Raw genomic sequence first — 10,725 nt, 5'->3', positions numbered from 1 at the left:
ACTGAGATTTACAAGGTGACCATAGCTTGCTTCAAGCCGACAGTCTCCGTGGGATCGACCCTTACTCACGTAAGGTTTATTACTTGGACGACCCAGTGCACTTGCTGGTTAGTTGTGCGGAATTGTGACAAAGTGTGATTCATGTTTAAGAGCTCCAAGTCCTTTGGCGCCATTGTTGATGATCACAATTTCGTGCACCAATGATCTTATATCTGTTTCACAATTTCGTACAACTAACCAGCAAGTGCACTGGGTCGTCCAAGTAATAAACCTTACGTGAGTAAGGGTCGATCCCACGGAGATTGTTGGTATGAAGCAAGCTATGGTCATCTTGTAAATCTCAGTCAGGCGGATATCAAATGGTTTTGGATTTTTCGAATAATAATAATAAATAAACAGAAAATAAAGATAGAAATACTTATGTAAATCATTGGTGAGAATTTCAGATAAGCGTATAGAGATGCTTTCGTTCTTCTGATGTCTGCTTTCCTGCTGTCTTCATCCAATCAATCCTACTCCTTTCCATGGCAAGCTTTATGTAGGGCATCACCGTTGTCAATGGCTACATCCCATCCTCTCTGTGAAAAAGGTCCAAATACTCTGTCACGGCACGGCTAATCATCTGTCGGTTGTCGATCATACTGGAATAGGATCCATTGATCCTTTTGCGCCTGTCACTACGCCCAGCACTCGCGAGTTTTAAGCTCGTCCCAGCCATCCCTTCCCATATCCTACTCAGAATACCACAGACAAGGTTTAGACTTTCCGAATCTCAAGAATGGCCATCCATGGGTTCTAACTTATACCATGAAGACACTAATAACTCAGACTCGGTCTCCTGTATTAGATATCCAAGAGATATCCATTCAATCTAAGGTAGAATGGAAGTGGTTGTCAGGCACGCATTCATAAGTTGTGAATGATGATGACTGTCACGATCATCACATCCATCATATTGAAGTACGAATGAATATCTTAGAAGCAGAATAAGTTGAATTGAATAGAAAAACAGTAGTACTTTGCATTAATCTTTGAGGAACAGCAGAGCTCCACACCTTAATCTATGTAGTGTAGAAACTCTACCGTTGAAAATACATAAGTGATGAAGGTTCAGGCATGGCCGAGAGGCCAGCCCCCAAACGTGATCTAAAGATGAAACTAAAGATGAAAACTCAATAGTAAAAAGTCCTATTTATAAAAACTAGTTACTAGGGTTTACAGAGATAAGTAATTGATGCAGAAATCCACTTCTGGGCCCCACTTGGTGTGTGCTTGGGCTGAGCTTGAAGTTTACACGTGGAGAGGTCATTCTTGGAGTTGAACGCCAGTTTGTAACGTGTTTCTGGCGTTGAAATCCACTTTGCAACTTGTTTCTAGCGCTGGACGCTAGACTGCAGCATGGAACTGGCGTTGAACGCCCGTTTACATCGTCAATCCTTATTCAAATAATAGACTATTATATATTTCTGGAAAGCCATGGATTTCTACTTTCCAACGCAATTGGAAGCACGCCATTTGGAGTTTTGTAGCTCTAGAAAATCCACTTTGAGTGTAGGGAGGTCAGAATCCAACAGCATCAGCAGTCCTTCTTGTACCTCTGAATCTGATTTTTGCTCAAGTCCCTCAATTTCAGCCAGAAAATACCTGAAATCACAGAAAAACACACAAACTCATAGTAAAGTCCAGAAATGTGAATTTAACATAAAAACTAATAAAAATATACTAAAAACTGACTAAATCATACTAAAAACTATGTAAAAACAATGCCAAAAAGCGTATAATTTATCCGCTCATCACAACACCAAACTTAAATTGTTGCTTGTCCCCAAGCAACTGAAAATCAAATAGGATAAAAAGAAGAGAATATACAATGAATTCCAAACTATCAATGAAACATAGCTCCAATCAGATGAGCGGGACTTGTAGCTTTTTGCCTCTTAAATAGTTTTGGCATCTCACTTTATCCATTGAAGTTCAGAATGATTGGCATCTATAGGAACTCAGAGTTCAGATAGTGTTATTGATTCTCGTAGTTCAGTATGTTGATTCTTGAACACAGCTACTTTATGAGTCTTGGCCGTGGCCCTAAGCACTTTGTTTTCCAGTATTACTACCGGATACATAAATGCCACAGACACATAACTGGGTGAACCTTTTCAGATTGTGACTCAGCTTTGCTAAAGTCCCCAATTAGAGGTGTCCAGGGTTCTTAAGCACACTCTTCTTTTGCTTTGGACATTGACTTTAACCGCTCAGTCTCAAGTTTTCACTTGACACCTTTACGCCACAAGCACATGGTTAGGGACAGCTTGATTTAGCCGCTTAGGCCAGGATTTTATTCCTTTAGGCCCTCCTATCCACTGATGCTCAAAGCCTTGGATCCTTTTTATTACCCTTGCCTTTTGGTTTTAAGGGCTATTGGCTTTTTGCTCTTGCCTTTTGGTTTTAAGAGCTTTTGGCTTTTTCTGCTTGCTTTTTCTTTTTCTTTCTTTTTTTTTCGCCATTTTTCTTTTCTTTTCTTTTTTTTTCTGCAAGCTTTTGTATTCACTGCTTTTTCTTGCTTCAAGAATCATTTTTATGATTTTTCAGATTATCAAATAACATTTCTCCTGTTCATCATTCTTTCAAGAGCCAACATATTTAACATTCATAAACAACAACTTCAAAAGACATATGCACTGTTCAAGCATTCATTCAGAAAACAAAAAGTATTGTCACCACATCAATATAATTAAACTAAGTTGAAGGATAAATTCGAAACTCATGTACTTCTTGTTCTTTTGTAATTAAAACATTTTCCATTTAAGAGAGGTGATGGATTCATATTCACTACTTTAAGGCATAGACACTTAGACACTAATGATCATGTAATAAAGACACAAACATAGATAAACATTTAACATAAGAAAATGAAAAACAGAAAATTTAAGAACAAGGAATGAGTCCACCTTAATGATGGTGGCGTTCTCTTCTTGAGGAACCAATGATGTCCTTGAGCTCTTCTATGTCTCTTCCTTGTCTTTGTTGCTCCTCCCTCATTACTCTTTGATCTTCTCTAATTTCATGAAGGATGATGGAGTGCTCTTGATGTTCCACCCTTAGTTGCTCCCAATAATTGTGTGGAGGAAAATGTATCCCCTGAGGTATCTCAGGGATCTCTTGATTTGCAGTCAAATGTTCTACCACTGAGCTATAGACCCTTGAGATGAATCTCTCCATCTCGTATGACTCGGAGGTGGAAGCTTTTGTCTTCCCTTTCCTCTTTCTAGAGGTTTCTCTGGCCTTAGGTGCCATCAATGGTTATGGAAAAACAAAAAAGCTATGCTTTTACCACACTAAACTTAGAATGTTGCTCGCCCTCAAGAAAAAGAAGAAAGAATAGTAGAAGAAGAAGAAGATATGGAGGAGATGGAGGGATGTGTGTATTCGGCTATATGGGTGGGCTTGGGTGGGAAAGAGATTTTGAATTTTGAAGGTAGGTGGGGTGTATGGATGTGAGTGTTGAATGGAAAAAAGAAGGGATGACTTTGAACGGAGAGAGAGAGGGTGATATAGGATTATGAGGAGGGAAGGTGAGGGGAGGTATGTGGGTATCCTGTGGGGTTCACAGATCCTGAGGTGTCAAGGATTTACATCCCTACACCAATTAGGCATGTAAAATGCCTTTGCATGCATTTCAGGCGTTTAGACGCCGAAGTGATGCTTGTTCTGGGCATTCAACGCCCATATGCAGTATATTTCTGGCATTGAACGCCAGCTCCATGCTTGTTTTTGGCGTTCAGCGCCAGCTCCATGCTCTGTTCTGGCGTTGAACGCCAGCCAGATGCTCCTTACTGGCGTTTGAATGCTAGTGAGTCCTTCCTCTAGGGTGTGATTTTTCTTCTGCTGTTTTTTTATTCAGTTTTTAATTTTTTTATTTATTTTGTGACTCCACATGATCATGAACCTAATAAAACATAAAAGAATAATAAAATAAAAATAAAATTAGATAAATAAAAATTAGGTTGCCTCCCAACAAGCGCTTCTTTAATGTCAATAGCTTGACAGTGGGCTCTCATGGAGCCACACAGATGATCAGGTCAATTTTATAGACTCCCAACACTAAACTTAAAGTTTGGATATGGGAGTTCAACACCAAACATAGAGTTTGGCTGAGGCCTCCCAACACCAAACTTAGAGTTTGACTGTGGGGGCTTTAGTTGACTCTGTACTGAGAGAAGCTTATCGTGCCTCTTTTCCATGTTTACAGGATAATAACCTTGTGCTTTAAACACAAGGGAGTCCCCATTCAATTGAAGGACTAATTCACCTCTGTTAACATCTATCACAGCTCCTGCTGTGGCTAGGAAAGGTCTTCCAAGGATGATGCATTCATCCTCATTCTTCCCAGTATCTAGGATTATGAAATCAGCAGGGATGTAAAGGCCTTCAACCTTTACTAACATGTCCTCTACTTGTCCATAAGCCTATTTTCTGGAATTGTCTGCCATCTCTAATGAGATTCTAGCAACTTGTACCTCAAAGATTCACAATTTCTCCATTACAGAGAGTGGCATGAGGTTTATTCCTGACCCCAGGTCACATAGAGCCTTCTCAAAGGTCATGGTGCCTATGGTACAAGGTATTAGGAACTTTCCAGGATCCTGTTTCTTCTGAGGCACTCTCAGTTGATCCAATGCATTTAGTTCATTGGTGAATAGGGGAGGTTCTGATGAGAGGAACTTTTGCGTGGTCTAGAAATTTGCGGATAAATCCTCGTTGCAAGTATAGTTTCTAAACCTTCAAAAGTCCTTTCATACAAATGTTTTGGTTGTCACAAGTAACAAACCCCTTTAAAATTGATAACCGAGTATTTAAACCTCGGGTCGTCTTCTCAAGGAATTGCAGGGAGGTATATTCTTATTATTGGTTATGAGTTTGTAAATTAGGGGTTTTAGAAATTAGGGAGCAGTATGTTGCATAAGAAGAATAAACTAAATAAATAACTATAAAATAAATTCTTGGCAAGGTATGAAAACAGAAAATCCTAACCTGGTTATCCTTATCAATTGTAATGAGAATTGGATTTTTCTCCCACTTTGTTGACCTCTAACTATGAAGGTAAGTTAAGTGGATGAATTAATTTTTATCCCTCAGGTCCTAGTCTTTCCTTGGGAAAGGCTAGAGTTATTGGAACTCGAATTAATTCTTGAAGAATTCTAATTTTTAATCAACAATGAGTTTGATAACTCAAGTGTTTCCAATGATTCAACCAAAGCCAAAAGGAAAGAAAGTCTACTTGAATGAAAATAACTTGGATAAACACAGAGCATTAATAAATTAAAGAGAGCAATCATAAGTCTGAAATACCTCAAATTATATTAAATAAAATATTCAAATCATAACATGGAAAAGTTCATAAATTAAATTGGGAAAATAAATAAAAATAAAGAACCTGTGATTGAGAGTCGCTCCTAAAACTAAGAGAAATCCTAAATCCTAATCCTAAGAGAGAGGAGAGAACCTCTCTCTCTAAAAACTACATCTAAATCTTAAAATTGTAAATATGAGAGCATGTTTTTGAATGGATGCATTCCCCCATTTTATAGCCTCTAATCTGTGTTTTTTGGGCCGCAAACTGGGTCAGAAACAGCCCAGAATTCGCTGGTTGCGAATTCAAACACGCTGATTTTCGTCACTACGACGCGGCCGCATAGGTCACGCAGTCGCATCACCTAGCGTCAGAGCAACTATGACATATTATATATCAAATCGAAGCCCCGGACGTTAGCTTTCCAACGCAACTGGAACCGCGTCATTTGGACCTCTATAGCTAAAGTTATAGCTGTTTGAGTGTAGAGAGGTCAGGCTGGACAGCTTAGCAATTTCTCCAACTTCTTGTATTCCTTCCATTTTTGCATGCTTCCTTTCCATCCTCTGAGCCATTCCTGCCCTGTAATCTCTGGAAGCACTTAACACACATATCAAGGTATCTAATGGTAATAAGAGAGGATTAATATTAGCAAAGATAAGTCCAAAGAAACATGTTTTCAATTAAAGCACATAATTAGGAAGGCAAATGTAAAACTATGCAAATAGTATGAATAAGTGGGTAAAGAGTAGATAAAAACCACTCAATTGAGAACAAGATAAACTATAAAATAGTGGTTTATCAGGTTCATCTCCCCAGTTCTCATTACCAAATAAATTGGCATTTAGCTTCATGATTGTACCAAGGAACTTGGCAACTTGCTCTTCAGTAATATCCTCATTCTCTTCAGAAGAGGAATACTCATCAGAGCTCATGAAGGGCGTAAGAAGGTTTAATGGAATCTCTATGGTCTCTAGATGAGCCTCAGATTCTTTTGGTTCCTCAAAGGGAAACTCCTTGTTGATCACTGGACATCCCAGGAGGTCTTCCTCCTTGGGATTCACGTCCTCCTCTTCCTCCTTGGATTCGGCCATGATGGTTATATCAATGGCCTTGCAATCTCTCTTTGGATTCTCTTCTGTATTGCATGGGAGAGTACTAGGAGGGGTTTCAGTGATCTTCTTACTCAGCTGGCCCACTTGTGCCTCCAAATTTCTAATGGATGACCTTGTTTCATTCATGAAACTCAGAGTGGCCTTAGATAGATCAGAGACTAAATTTGCTAAGCTAGATGGATTCTGCTCAGAATTCTCTGTCTGTTGCTGAGTGGATGATGGAAAAGGCTTGCTATTGCTAAACCTGTTTCTTCCACCATTATTAAAGCCTTGTTGAGGCTTTTGTTGATCCTTCCATGAGAGATTTGGGTGATTTCTCCATGAGGGATTATAGGTGTTTCCATAGGGTTCACTCATGTAATTCACCTCTGCTATTGCAGGGTTCTCAGGATCATAAGCTTCTTCCTCAGAATATCCCTCTTGAGTACTGTTGGATGCAGCTTGCATTCCATTCAGACTCTGAGAAATCATATTGACTTGCTGAGTCAATATTTTGTTCTGAGCCAATATGGCATTCAGAGTCTCAATTTCAAGAACTCCCTTCTTCTGAGGCGTCCCATTATTCACAGGATTCCTCTCAGAAGTGTACATGAACTGGTTATTAGCAACCATGTCAATGAGTTCTTGAGCTTCTGCAGGCGTTTTCTTTAGGTGAATGGATCCACCTGCAGAAGTATCCAATGACATCTTAGCTAATTCAGACAGACCATCATAGAATATATCCAGGATGGTCCATTCTGAAAGCATGTCAGAAGGACACTTTTTGGTCAGTTGCTTATATCTCTCCCAAGCTTCATAGAGGGATTCACCTTCTTTTTGTCTGAAGGTTTGAACATCCACTCTAAGCTTACTCAGCTTTTGAGGAGGGAAGAACTTTGCTAAGAAAGCCGTGACCAGCTTATCCCAAGAGTTCAGGCTATCTTTGGGTTGAGAGTCCAACCACACTCTAGCTCTGTCTCTTACAGCAAACGGGAAAAGCATAAGCCTGTAGACCTCGGGATCAACCCCATTGGTCTTAATAGTATCACAGATCTGAAAGAATTCAGTTAAGAACTGAAAGGGATCTTCAGATGGAAGTCCATGAAATTTGCAGTTCTGCTGCATCAGAGAAACTAATTGAGGTTTCAGCTCAAAATTGTTTGCTCCAATGGCAGGAATGGGGATGCTTCTTCCATGTAAATTGGAATTAGGTGCAGTAAAGTAACCAAGCATCCTCCTTGCATTATTATTATTTTCGGCTACCATCTCCTCTTCTTGTTCGAAAATTCCTGTAAGGTTGTCTTTGGATTGTTGTATTTTAACTTCTCTTAGTTTCCTTTTCAAAGTCCTTTCAGGTTCAGGATCTGCTTCAACAAGAATGTTCTTGTCCTTGCTCCTGCTCATATGACAAAGAAGGGAATAACAAAGAAAATATGGAATCCTCTATGTCACAGTATAGAGATTCCTTTGTGTGAGTAGAAGAAGAAAAGAATGTAATGTAAAGAAGAGAAGAGGGAAAACTCGAACATAGAGAGGGAGGTGGTGTTCGAATTTTTGGATGGAAGAGAAGTGTTAGTAGATGAATAAATAAATAGAAGGAGATGAAAGAGAGAATTTCGAAAATAAGAGAGAGAGGATTAGTTAGGTAGTTTTGAAAAAGATATGATTAAAACAAAAAGATATGATTGAAATCGAAAAAGATTTGAAAATCAATTTTGAAAAGATAAAAAGATAAGAAGTTAGAAAAGATATTTTAAAATCAAATTTTTGAAAAAGATATGATTTTAAAAGATATGATAGAAAGATATGATTAGAAATAGTTTTGAAAAAGATTTGAATTTTAAAATCACAATTAATGACTTGACTCATAAGAAATCACAAGATATGATTCTACAACTTAAAGTTTGAATCTTTCTTAACAAGAAAGTAACAAACTTGAAATTTTTGAATCAAAACATTAATTGATGATGTGATTTTCGAAAATTTGATAAAATAAGAAAAAGATTTTGAAAATATTTTGAAAAAGATTTTTGAAATTTTCAAAAATAAATAAAAAAATGGAAAAGATATGATTTTTGAAAAAGATTTGAAAAAAAATAAGATTTTTAAATTGAAAATTTGATTTGACTCATAAGAAATAATTGAATTTTAAAAATTTTTGAAAAAGTCAATCCAAATTTTCGAAATTTATGAGAGAAAAAAGGAAAGATATTTTATTTTTGATTTTTGAAAATTTTTTTTTAATGATGAAAGAGAAAAACATGAAAAAGAATCAATGCATGAAAATTTTGGATCAAATCTAATGATGCATGCAAGAACACTATGAATGTCAAGATGAACACCAAGAACACTTTGAAGATCATGATGAACATCAAGAACATATTTTTGAAAAATTTTTTATGCAAAGAAAACATGCGAGACACCAAACTTAGAAATCTTTAATGCTTAGAGACCATGAATGCAAAAATGCACATGAAAAACAACAAAAGATACAAAACAAGAAAACATCAAGATCAAACAAGAAGACTTACCAAGAACAACTTGAAGATTATGAAGAACACTATGAATGCATGAATTTTTTGAAAATTTTATGCAAAATTTAAAACATGCAATTGACACTAAACTTAAAATTGACTCAAGAATCAAACAAGAAACACAAGAATATTTTTGATTTTACGATTTTCTAATTTTTTTTTGGATTTTTCGAAAATTTATTTGAAAAAGGAAAATAAGGATTCCAAAATTTTTAATATGAATTCCAGGAATCTTGCACTCTTAGTCTAAAGCCTCAGTCCAGGAATTAGACATGGCTCACTAGCCAGCCAAGCTTTCAATGAAAGCTCCGGTCCAAAACACTAGACATAACCAATGGCCAGCCAAGCTTTAGAAGATACAAATCAGTCATACAATAACAAATTTGATTAGCAACAACTAGCTTGCTCTTGTAATGATGATTTGGAAGCCTCAGTCCAAATGAATTTAGACATGGCTTTACAGCCAGCCAGGCTTCAACATGCTTCATGAAACACTAGAATTCATTTTTAAAAATTCTGAAGAAAAATATATTTTTTTTAAAGTTTTTTCGAAAATTAATAGAATAAAAACAAAAACTTAAAATTAAAATAAAGTTACCTAATCTGAGCAATAAAATGAACCGTCAATTGTCCAAACTCGAACAATCCCCGGCAACGGCGCCAAAAACTTGGTGTGCGAAATCGTGATCATTCCATTCTTTGGTAACGGCGCTAAAAACTCAATACGCACGTTCATAATCTTATATCTGTTTCACAACTTCGTACAACTAACCAGCAAGTGCACTGGGTCGTCCAAGTAATTAACCTTACATGAGTAAGGGTAGATCCCACGGAGATTGTTAGTATGAAGCAAGCTATGGTCATCTTGTAAATCTCAGTCAGGCGGATATCAAATGGTTATGGAGTTTTCAAATAATAATAATAAATAAACAAAAAATATAGATAGAAATACTTATGTAAATCATTGGTGAGAATTTCAGATAAGCGTATAGAGATGCTTTCGTTCCTCTGATCTCTGCTTTCCTACTGTCTTCATCCAATCAATCCTACTCCTTTCCATGGCAAGCTTTATGTAGGGCATCACCGTCGTCAATGGCTACATCCCATCCTCTCTGTGAAAAAAGTCCAAATGCTCTGTCACGGCACGGCTAATCATCTGTCGGTTCTCGATCATACTGGAATAGGATCCATTGATCCTTTTGCGTCTGTCACTACGCCCAGCACTCGCGAGTTTTAAGCTCGTCACAGCCATCCCTTCCCAGATCCTACTCGAAATACCACAGACAAGGTTTAGACTTTCCGGATCTCAAGAATGGCCATCCATGGGTTCTAACTTATACCACGAAGACACTAATAACTCGGACTCGGTCCCCTATATTAGATATCCAAGAGATATCCATTCAATCTAAGGTAGAACGGAAGTGGTTGTCAGGCACGCGTTCATAAGTTACGAATGATGATGACTGTCACGATCATCACATCCATCATATTGAAGTACGAATGAATATCTTAGAAGCGGAATAAGTTGAATTGAATAGAAAAACAGTAGTACTTTGCATTAACCTTTGAGGAACAGCAGAGCTCCACACCTTAATCTATGGTGTGTAGAAACTCTACCATTGAAAATACATAAGTGATGAAGGTTCAGGCATGGCCGAGAGGCCAGCCCCCAAACATGATCTAAAGATGAAACTAAAGATGAAAACTCAATAGTAAAATGTCCTATTTATAAAAACTATTTAATAGG

General features: G+C 37.4%; 1 non-coding gene across 1 annotated transcript; it reads left to right on the top strand.

The window, feature by feature from the left end:
* Nucleotides 1-7,206: 7,206 nt before the first annotated feature.
* On the top strand, nucleotides 7,207-7,314 carry LOC112787986 (small nucleolar RNA R71). The gene has a single exon (XR_003195369.1). It is a non-coding gene; the product is annotated as a small nucleolar RNA R71 (small nucleolar RNA).
* Nucleotides 7,315-10,725: the final 3,411 nt, after the last annotated feature.

This window comes from Arachis hypogaea, chromosome 20 (assembly GCF_003086295.3).
Source record: "Arachis hypogaea cultivar Tifrunner chromosome 20, arahy.Tifrunner.gnm2.J5K5, whole genome shotgun sequence".
In the NCBI taxonomy this organism is placed as follows: domain Eukaryota; kingdom Viridiplantae; phylum Streptophyta; class Magnoliopsida; order Fabales; family Fabaceae; genus Arachis; species Arachis hypogaea.
Note: the sequence above shows the minus strand (reverse complement) of the source record. Positions and strands in the feature narration are given on the sequence as shown.